Here is an 11,695-nt window from a genome sequence, read left to right as displayed (position 1 = left end):
TGAAATAATCCCTAAATTTTCTATACTCCTCGCAAGCAGATTCCTTAACTTTGATTGCTAGTACTCGGAGCGGTGTATTTCTATCCCAGACCCACCTACTGCTGAGGGCACAGAGCTTGACCATTTAACAGGGGCGGGAAGCCACACAGAGAACTGGCCAAAGGGTGCCCCACAGAGGGGAAAAGAAAATATCACCTGCTCTTCCCACCTGTTTTCCCCGCCCTCATTTCTGCACTTACGAACCACCGGTCCTTTGTTTACCAAGTTCCCAGTCCTATACAGCTCACTTCCTCGACCTCCTTCTTTATTAAACTCGCGGTCTTGCTTCAAACAACTTGTCAGGAAATTACATGCTAGACCAAAGGTTTATACAGGTGTCAATATGCTGCACACAGCTCCTTAGAAAAGCGAGGTCAGCACCGTTTCCTTCGGAGTTTTGGAACGCCGAGACCTGAGCTCTAAAAGGCAAAGCGCACAAGCACGGCTCTCGACCTAAAGCCCCACGACTGGCTGGAAGGCGTCACGCGGATCGTACCATGCGGTGCAGCACCCCACACACGCGAGGGCAGGGCTGCGCCATAGGCGCTTCTCACCCCGCCCGCCTCGTGGCCGCTCTGGCTGGCGTCGATGTTCCGAGTTCGCCGCGCGACGCGGAAGTGAGGCCGGGGACGCGCGCGAGGTGACATGCGCAGCCTCGCTCAGAAGACCATAGGCGCGCGCCAAAGGCGGCCCCGCGCAAGGCCCGGCCTGGCCGGGGCGTGCGAAGATCGCTCAGTGGAACGCTCCTCACACCGTAAAAAATACACAAGAGCTTCAAACTCTCGGAAAACTCCAATCCGGCCAGTACTAAGGAGACGCCCTCCACCCGGGCCCGAGAGTTACCGTGCGGGGCGTGGCCGGCCTCACCCGGAGTCCTTCACATCCCGCTGGGGGCGGGTTATTCTGTTCGGTTCGCACACCGTGTGTCCGCTCCAGCTGAAGAGCCTGCGCGCGCATAGGACGTACACGTCATCGCGCACGCGCTCCTACCCGCTCGGAGCCCGTCGCGCAAGCGCAAAAGGAGGCGCGAGCAGCACCTCCCTCGCCCCTCCCCCAACGCCAGGAGGCCAAACGGCCCGGGAGCTGCGACAAGACCCTTGGGACCCGCCCCTGGAGCTGAAGCGGCTGCCTTTCCGGGTACCACCAACCGAGAAAAGCCTACTGAAGCTTCCAGAATCAAGAATGGCGAGGCAGGAGGGAGGCATCCCAATTCCCTCAGCCTCGCACACGAAGCCTTCGTGAAAACTGTGAAACCTTTGCCCGCGGGTTTTCTCATCTGTGCCTGCCACCTTTTCCCTTGGGCTCCTCGCTGGCCCCGCCCCTGCTGCGCCCAGCCCCACCCACGTGAGATTCCGCAGCCTCCAAGGCTTTACTAGCCCGTCAAAAGAATCTGAGATCTTCCTCCCCAATGTGCTGTGGTCTTGGAGAGGACCACGACGTCGGGAAACCTTGAAGAAAAGATCCTGTGAGACGGGTGATCAATTTAGCAACATCCACGACCGAAGACCACTAGTAAAGTAGGGAGGAGTCCGAAAACCTCAGTGCCAAGTGAGAAGGGAAGAAGAATTGCTACTAGCTCACCTGATAGAAAGATGTCGATAAAAAACAGTAAAACGTGAAAATGAGAATTTTGCACGATAGAGTGTATTATCCAAGGTTAATGCCCTGATCCTGCGTTTTTAATTTTTGTTTGTTCGAGATATTTAAGCTATGAGGCACAAACAAAAAAGTATGATGTTTCAAGCAACTGCTGAATTAACTTGATGGTATGATATTTCTCCCAACCAAATATCAAAAATATCTTCTTCCATACCCCTTACCTACCCCCCTTACAAGCCATTCTTTCTTCTCTGCTAACATCCAGTAAAAAGACAATCGTTTAAAGTGGGAGAAAAGAGGCAAAAGAGAAGTAGGAAGTAAGAGAGCATAAACTGTGGTCCATGTTTCCACTTTCCTGTCACTCTCTTAGAAGAATTGGCAAATACTGAGAACCTATTACCGGCTAGGTGACTTAATATAAAACGCTGTGAAGGAGAAAGAGGCGATTACAAGAAAACAGCCAAGAAGAAGAGGCTTATCCAACAAGACTTATTAATCTGTGCTGGACTCCAGGCATATTAGGAAGGGTCTTCTTTCTCTTCCTTCTGCTCTTCCTGAGAGGATACGCCACACCATGAGGAGAAACTGCTGAAATAAGTATGGAATGGAAAACATGCAGGCTAACGTTGACGGACTTCTTAAGTTGCTCTGAAGCCCCGCATTCAAGCACTGTCAACCACAGCATTACCAGTGCAACAAAAGAATAATATGCAAGATCCTAGGCAAAACTGAAAAGTAAGTTTTCCACACCTTCCTCCTCTTCCCTGACTCCAAGAACCTCTTTCCTGGAAGCCACCTTTTCAGAATCTCCCACCTTATCCAAGAATGCCTTCCTCTCAAAAGTCTAAGGTTTCCTCTTATAAAATTTGCATTTTCTGAAGCAAAAATAAAATTTGTGTTGACTTATTATTTAAGCATCTAATCCTAAAGTCTAAATGAACGATGACTGGTTAACAACCATGTCTAGCCAGAGATGCATCCCCAGAAGAACAAATTAACATTGGAGAATCTGTGAGGACACCTTGGTGGTGAGGGAGAATGGAGTTTTTCTTTTGCTTCTCTCTCCCTACACCAAGAAAACATTATGAAATGCCAGGCACTTAAAAAAATTCAAGATTCAGCACTGGATCTCCTGGTGGGAGAGGTAGACTACTTGTATTTTTTCAGAGTGGAATCTGCCTAACCTATAAAGAGCTAGAGATGTACTATCAAGAATCTGAGAACTTATTAAAATGTTTTTATATGTAATCTAAAAATAACATTGCCACACCATTTTAGTGGCCTGTTTTTGATTTAACATCATTCTCTCTCTCTTTAGTCACTATGTCGTGTCTGACTCTTCTAACTCCATGGACTGTAGCCTGCCAGACTCCTCTGTCCATGGGATTCTCCAGGCAAGAATACTGGAGTGGGTTGCCATTTCCTTCTCCAGAAGATCTTCCCAACTCAGGGATCAAACCCAGGTTTCCTGCACTGCAGGCAGATTCTTTAGCAAATGAGCTACAAGGGAAGCCCAACATCGTATCATGCTAGTACCACTTTTTTCTTTTGGCTTCTTCAAGTAACCTCTGTGTTTACATTCAGTGTTTAATGCAGTGTTTCTCAGACTGGGATCCTTGGTGTATTCTTTGCATATATAAGAATGACTTCCTTTAAAAGGCTTACATAATCCAACTTTTTAAAATTCCAAACTAACTGCAAGAATTGATGCTTGTGAGTTTCACAGGCAGACCTCAGTGGTTCAGTTGAAGAACACTCAGTGACTACATCTCTGCCCAGTTCTGGAATATTCCAGGAGTTTCCACGTGACATTGGTTTGCTGGTGGATTCTGTTTAAGTTGAATCCACTTAAATCATTGGGACCGAGTGGTTGAATCACTGGGGCCGAGCTTCAAGTGCCAGGAGATCCTGCTCCTTTCTATTGGAGTTCTCTCATTTCAGTTAGAGAAATGAGCTCTAAACTCACTTTATTCATCTAGCCTGAAACAAAAGCTTTCCCTTGGATTTCCTTTGCTGGGCTTTCAAAGAGATTTTACCAAGTATTAGGGGGGTGGGGATAAAGAATGCATGCTAAATCTGGCTAAAAAGTACAGTTTTGAACCAAGATTCTTTATAAACACATAAACCCTATCAATTTACATGAACATTTTTCCTACTCAACAAATATTTGAGTGCCTTGTATATGCTGAGAGAAGACAGGCAACTCATGTACTGTTAAGATGTCTGCACTAGAACTCCAAAGAGTTGGCACAACTTAAACAGAATCCACCAGCAAGACAAACTATACTCCTTATCCAGTCTATTCAGATCCCACCTTCCCAGTTCCAATTTCTACTGAAGACATACCTCCCTCAAATGACTAAAAGAGAAAATGATGACACTCTTCAGATGAGACCAGCACCACCCCTCATAACTCCTGGGTTGCTATCCCGTTTATACTCTCTTGTTGTTCAGTTGCTAAGTCGCATCCAACTCTTTGCAATCCCATGGACTGCACCACGCCAGGCTTCCCTATCCTTCACGATCTCCCGGGGTTTGCTCAAACTCATGTCCATTCAATCAGTGATGTCATCCAACCATCACATCCTCTCGTTCCCTCTTCTCCTGCCCTCAATCCCTCCCAGGAGCAAGGTCTTTTCCAAGGTCTATTCTTGCCTCGAGAACTCCATGAACAGTACAGTATCTTATTTCAATACAATAAAGACTATTCTTAGAATATGAGCTACATACAGACTAGGTCGCAAAAGCGGCTTGTTTTTGTTTTTTAACCAAAAAACAACAACAACAACAACAACTTTTACTAGCCACGTTTCACTAAAAACTTATGTGCTAGGCAGAAAAAAAAGAAGGGATCATATCAGCTTATATACAACTCCATCTTTGCCTACTATTTATTATTGCAACTAAAACCAACTCATATAGATAAAGTACAACTGGCTCAACATGTATAACTTAAAAGTGTCGGGTCTTAAAAGTGGCAGGACTCCTGCCCTGAAGCAGCTCTAATAATCTATCCAATGAATAGCTTTAAAAGTTTCTTAATCAGGGACTTCCCCGGTGGTCCAGTGGTTAAGACTTTGCCTTCCAATGCAGGGGGTGCAGGTTCGATCCCCAGTCAGGGAGCTAAGATCCCACATGCCTCACAGCCAAAACCAAAACAGAAAGTAGAACCAATATTGTAACAAATTCAATAAATACTTTTTAAAAATGGTCCACACCAAAAAAACTCCTAAAAAAATAACTTTCTTAATCAGTACAGTAATATGATTAAAAGCATATTTTAGAAAATATCTCTTAATATCTATTAATAAAAGTAAGAATGGAAAAGAGAAACAAATGTGGTGGAATGTTATCAAAGTTCATGAAGAAACACCATTTCCTCTTGCTGCCCCATATCTTAAGCCTGCACAATCATATTTCTTACCCTTTGCCTAAGATCTTCTCAGATCCCTCAAACCTAACTTACTTATCCTTCATGCCTAGATTTAAATCTCCTTCTTCAAGAAACTTTCCTTAACCATCAGTATCAGATATCTCCCTATTTTGTGCTCTCACACTACCATGTATTTCTTACAACACCTGCCACAACTGTAATTATTTTTTAAATTATGCATTAATGAACGTTTTGCCCACTAGACTGTTTGCTTTATTCTAGCGCCTAGCACAATCCCTGGAACAGACCAGACACATATTTGTTGAACAAATGAATATGAAACTATAGGTCCCAGTTTTCTAGGCAAGTCTAAATATCAAATATTGAATTACTGTGTAAAAATTTGGGATTTGGAAAACAGGATCATACTACTTTAAACCATATTCACATTAATAGTAACAAACAAACATCCTACTTTGGCCAACATTTTCCAAAAGTGTACAGTTTTTGTTGTAGTACCACTGACTCTTAAATTAATTTCTCCTGAGAGGAATGGATAAATATTATTGACAGGGCAGATGCTTCAAGAGGTAAGAACAGTTTTGAAGGAAAATCCAACTAGTTGTTGACTGCCTTTGCATGCATGACTTTTAATTGACTATTACCTGGGAAATCACCAAAGGCAAGCAGATTCTTTGCATTGGGAGAAATACTGTGATTCCATAATTTATCATCTGGTAACAAAAGCAAAAGTCATAACAGAGACTGCCATCTGCATATACCAAAAAATCAGTAAATATCTTCAAGATGAAAGGATAACAGTGAATTTGCTTTAGTAATATTTAAAGAGGGAGATGTCAGAAATCAGTAAAAAATAAATGAAGTTCAGAAAACTAGTTTCAAAAAAAAAGAAAAAGAAAAAAAGAAAACTAGTTTCAGAAGGATTACAAAGCAAAAACAGAATAGGTCTAAAAGAAAAGTAAACAATAAATATTTTCAATGTAGTATTGAGCCCTCAGAAGAAACATCTTATCCAGGAAAGCATAAAAAGAAGAACAGGAAAAAGTTTATAGCCTACAGCAGCACAGGGATTTAAAACACACATGGGAGCATACAAAAACAAAAACTAGAACTACTGGCCAAAGAAGATGACCGAGAGACAGTAAACTGCAAGACTGGAATCAAGCAAAAATCAAGAAATCTATGACAGAAAAATACACTGAAAATTTGTCTGCAAATGCATATGAAAGAAATCATGCTTACTTTGCAAGAAGGGCACACTGCCTCATGGAAATGAGCTATGGTGATCAACATAGTGGTTCCGAGATTACTGCTGCTGCTGCTGCTAAGTCACTTCAGTCGTGTCCGACTGTGTGTGACCCCACAGACGGCAGCCCACCAGGCTCCCCCGTCCCTGGGATTCTCCAGGCAAGAACACTGTAGTGAGTTACCATTTCCTTCTCCAATGCATGAAAGTGAAAAGTGAAAGTGAAGTCGCTCAGTCGTGTCCAACTCTTCGCAACCCCGTGGACTGCAGCCTACCAGTCTTCTCCGTCCATGGGATTTTCCAGGCAAGAGTACTGGAGTGGGGTGCCATTGCCTTCTCCGTCCGAGACTACTAGTACACCACAAAACAGTAAAATTTCCCCAAAAGATTTAAATGACTATCACAAGGTAAGCAGATTTTTATCTTACAAAGTATACCACCTACTATTAACCATTCTTTCTTAAAGAATGGACTTTTTTTATTTTTTGCAGGGGGCCATTCCTCATGGCTTGTGGGATCTTAGTTTCCCAACCAGTGATTAAACCTGGGCCTCCTGTAATGGAAGTGCAGAGTCCTAACCACTGGACTGCCAGGGAATTCCCAAAATAATGGGTATTTTAAGACCAAAAATCAAGGAGACCGTATCTCATGAGGAATAATAGTCATTTATTTTTAATACATTTAGATAGAAAAAAATGTACTCCACTGTCCTTATTTCATGATATACCACTGAAAATTTGCAGCAGGTGTTTAGAAATGACTGCTAGCCATATACCAAGCTCCCTGGATAGCTAAGATTTGGTCTTCTGGGGAAAAAAATAACATAAAAGAGGCCTGGGCCAGGTTAATAAATCACCTTGCCAAGAAGTCAAGAGTCAGCCTTTCCTCATCAGAAACAGTGGAAGGGAAGATGTTAGAGCCAGGAGACACCCCAATCCAGACTAAAGGACAAGCACATGATTAGCAGGCTACTCTGAGTGTATGTGTTAGTGGGGTACAGAGAGTATTACTGAAAACAAGATACCTTTACCACTGTGGCAAGATCCTACACCCTTGATAGAGATATGTGAGAACAATGCAGTGAAACCAAGCACCAAGGTCAGACTGAGTGAGCCACCCACTCAATCAATGCATACTTAAGAAACACTGTGGGATACATAGTGGCTCATGGTAACAAAAGAAGAGGTAGGTCAAGCTACACTTCAAGCATTATCAGACATAAGGGAAAAACAGTTCAGTTGCTCAGTCATGTCCGACTCTCTGCGACCCCATGGATTGCAGCACACCAGGCCTCCCTGTTCATCACCAACTCCCGGAGTCCACCCAAACTCATGTCCATTGAGTCGGTGATGCCATCCAACCATCGAATCCTCTGTCATCCCCTTCTACTCCTGCCCTCAACCTTTGCCAGCATCAGGGTCTTTTCAAATGAGTCAATTCTTCGCATCAGGTGGCCAAAGGATTGGAGTTTCAGCTTCAACATTAGTCCTTCCAATAAACACCCAGGACTGATCTCCTTTAGGATGGACTGGTTGGATCTCCTTGCAGTCCAAGGGACTCTCAAGAGTCTTCTCCAACACCACAGTTCAAAAGCATCAATTCTTTGGTGCTCAGCTTTCTTCACAGTCCAACTCTCACATCTGTACATGACTACTGGAAAAGCCATAGCCTTGGCTAGACGGACCTTTGTCAGCAAATTAATGTCTCTGCTTTTTAATATGCTGTCTAGTTGGTCATAACTTTCCTTCCAAGGAGTGTCTTTTAATTTCATGGCTGCAGTCACCATCTGCAGTGATTTTGGAGCCCAAAAATATAAAGTCTGACACTGTTTCCCCATCTATCTGCCATGAAGTGATGGAACTAGATGCCATGATCTTAGTGTTCTCAATGCTGAGCACCAACTCTTTCACTCTCCTCTTTCACTTTCATCAAGAGGATCTTTAGTTCTTCACTTTCTGCCATAAGGGTGGTGTCATCTGCATATCTGAGGTTATTGATATTTCTCACAGCAATCTTGATTCCAGCTTGTGGTTCTTCCAGCCCAGCGTTTCTCATTATGTACCCTGCATAGAAGTTAAATAAGGGTGACAATATACAGCCTTGACGTACTCCTTTCCTATTTGAAACCAGTCTGTTGTTCCATGGCCAGTTCTAATTGTTGCTTCCTGACCTGCATATAGGTTTCTCAAGAGGCAGGTCAGGTGGTCTGGTATTCCCATCTCTTTCAGAGTTTTCCACAGTTTATTGTGATCCACACAGTCAAAAGGTTTTGGCATAGTCAATAAAACAAAAATAGATGTTTTTCTGGAACTCTCTTGTTTTTTCGATGATCCAAGGGAAAAACAGTGGGGTTAAAAAAAAAAAAAACAAAAACTTGTTTATCTGAGAAGTAAATCTGAGATTTTAAATATAACTTTAAAACAAACATTGAAAAAGGATTGTATAATCTTTACCCTTACTAAGAATGTTAGCTGTGATCTAACCACTGGAGGGCAGGGAATACCTATTAAATGAAAGGAAAAGGATGTATTGAAATACAGAATATAAAGATTATTCAAGCAAGCTGAACACAGTACATTATCCAAATTATCTATATATAGATTGTAGAGATCACACACAGACCTGATATTTTTCATTCCAGATTATTGCCACCCAACAGTCTCTAAATAAGAATATAATCGGTTAAGAAATATGTGTTAAGCACCAACTATGTGCAAGGCACCGAACCAGGGATAGAAGAATGAATAAAAATAAGTCCCCTGGAGTTCTAGATGAAAAGACAGGATAATAATATTGCAAAGTTATTTTTGGCAGTTTGGAAAAATCCTTCTAGGAACACCATAGGAATGCACACAGTCTAGGGATTCTAAAAGGTTACAAAGAAGAGAGGACTTTTGAGCTCGTTCCTGAAGGAAAAATAAAATTAATGGGAGAGAAAAGAAAAACAATGAAGGCAGTAGCTATATAGTCAGTAAAGAGAACTACAATAAACTATTTAGAATTTGGAGATAGGGATGTCTTTATAAAATAATGAAGATCAATGCAACAAGTACAATTAGTACCGTGTAGACGTAACCTACCCCAAGAAATGGATTGGACACCGGGGAAATATTTATCCAGTCTATAACTCCACGATGCTCATGATTCACTCATTCAAACATTTAGATCCCTACTCTGTACTGCCAAACATTTATCAGGGGTGTACAAAAGAAAAACTAGAGAAGCACAGGGAATGAAGAAACTGTCACTGAAGTATCATGGAAGACTTAGGGTTAAATAAAGGATGTCTAGAAGTCGACAAAGCAAAGGAGGAAACGTATCCTAATTAGAAAATAGTTTGTGCAAAGGTACCTGACATAAAATAGAATTCATTAACTCCTCCAGTCAAACATTTTTTGTGTATTTACCATACACAGATCACAAAAACAAGACGTGATTTCTGCTCTTAAGAGCTTGCAATCAATTATCAGATAATCAATAATGACAGCAAAAAATAAAGCTATTGTTTTATGCCTTTCTGTCCAGGGAGAAAACAGAAGCACAAATGAACGATAGCTAAATCAGACTAAATCAAAGCTATGGTTTTTCCAGTGGTCATGTATGGATGTGAGAGTTAGACGGTAAAGAAGGCTGAGTGCAGAAGAATTATGCTTTCGAACTGTGGTGCTGGAGAAGACCCTTGAGAGTTCCCTGGACTGCAAGGAGATCAAACCAGTCAATCCTAAAGGAAATCAGTCCTGAATATTTCATTGGAAGGACTGATGTTAAAGCTGAAACTCCATACTTTGGCCACCTGATGCGAAGAACTACTTATTGGAAAAGACCCTAATACTGGGAAAGGTTGAGGGCAGGAGAGAAGGGGCCGACAGAGGATGAGATGGCTGGATGACATCATCAACTCAACGGACACTGAGTTTGAGCAAACTCAGGGAGATAGTTAAAGCAGGGAAACCTGGCATGCTGCAGTCCATGGGGTTACAAAGAGTCGGACATGACTGAGCAACTGAACAACAAAACCAGACGACGGAGGTTAGAAAAGAACTCCCAGAAAAAGTGAAGAATGACTAGAAATTAACAAGGTATGAAAGAGCAGCAGGCATAGTGGGTACAGAAGAATAGTACTTCAGACAGAAAGCAGCCTGTGTAAAGACAGAAGAGGGAATACATTTCAGGGGGCACAAGTACTGTAATATGGCTACAATTAAAAAAGTCTGTGATCTATGGAGAAGCGTAATTATAGGTCTAGAAAAAGCAAAGGGGCCATATTTCATATTACCTAGCAAATAAGAGGTGGAAATTCATCTTGTAAGAAACAAAAGACAAAAATGTATAATGTGGGATTCTGCCTGTTGCTATTCAATGTTAAAATGCTCTACTAAAGAAACTGAGAACCTAAAAACTGTCATTCAAGGGATTATAAGAAGATATATGAAATACTCAAATTCACATGTTTTAAGAAAACTACTTCTGGCCACTGGTTAAGACCATGTGGAAGATGACAAGACTAGAAGCTAATCAGACTTCTCTCTATATACACCTACATACTTGCTCACATCAGAAACTCAATTCTTGACACTTGCCTCTTCCTTACCTGCCCAAAGGTCTAGCCAATCACCAAATTTTCCTGTTGTTTCAACATCCCTGACTTACTGATCATGATATGATCTCAAAAAGCACCACATAACTGCCCTTACTAGAACTTACCACAGTTCTAATTTTTATACTTAATTGTATAATTATTTCATTGTCTTATTTCTTCCCCTATCCCACCACCCCCACAAACTGACTAAATTAGAAATTGTATCCTTTTTAACCTCAACATTGTACCCTCAGTTTCAATTACAGTGCCTAGCACTTTTGAGTGTGTGTTAGTCGCCCAGTCATGTCCAACTCTTTGCCACCCCATGGACTGTAGCCAGCCAGGCTCCTCTGTCCATGGAATTCTCCAGGCAAGATTACTGGAGTGAGTTGCAATTTCCTTCTCCAGGGGATCTTCCCAACCCAAGGATTGAACTCGGGTCTCCTGCACTGCAAGTGGATGCTCCTACCATCTGAGCTACTAGGCAAGCCTAGTTGTTCAGTTCAGATCAGTCGCTCAGTGGTGTCCGACTCTTTGCGACCCCATGAATCACAGCACGCCAGGCCTCCCTGTCCATCACCAACTCCTGGAGTTCACCCAGACTCACGTCCATCTAGTCAGTGATGCCATCCAGCCATCTCATCCTCTGTCATCCCCTTCTCCTCCTCCCCCCAATCCCTCCCAACATCAGAGTTTTTTCCAATGAGTCAACTCTTCCCATGAGGTAGTCAATGTACTGGAGTTTCAGCTTTAGCATCATTCCTTCCAAAAAACACCCAGGGCTGATCTCCTTTAGAATGGACTGGTTGGATCTCCTTGCAGTCCAAGGGACTCAAGG

At 42.4% G+C, this 11,695-nt stretch overlaps 1 protein-coding gene and 1 pseudogene across 10 annotated transcripts in view; one reads left to right on the top strand and one right to left on the bottom strand.

Annotated features, from left to right (window-relative positions):
* Positions 1 to 11,695, bottom strand: part of MGA (MGA, MAX dimerization protein) — a 148,464-nt gene that overhangs the window by 98,983 nt on the left and 37,786 nt on the right. For 5 of the 10 annotated variants that reach the window (XM_010847993.1, XM_010848001.1, XM_010847998.1 and 2 more), the window contains exon 1: positions 883 to 988. The exons of 2 other annotated variants lie outside the window; for them this stretch is intronic. The gene's annotated coding sequence lies outside the window, so the exon portion shown is untranslated. 3 more of the 10 variants (XM_010847997.1, XM_010848003.1, XM_010847996.1) reach the window with 3 other exon arrangements.
* The window catches only part of LOC104994470, a 25,923-nt pseudogene continuing 14,912 nt past the window's right edge, over positions 685 to 11,695 (top strand).

The sequence above is a fragment of the Bison bison genome, unplaced genomic scaffold, assembly GCF_000754665.1.
Source record: "Bison bison bison isolate TAMUID 2011002044 unplaced genomic scaffold, Bison_UMD1.0 scf7180017864259, whole genome shotgun sequence".
In the NCBI taxonomy this organism is placed as follows: Eukaryota; Metazoa; Chordata; class Mammalia; order Artiodactyla; family Bovidae; genus Bison; species Bison bison.
The sequence above is the reverse complement of the archived record's forward strand: the minus strand, read 5'-3'. Positions and strand labels throughout refer to the sequence as shown.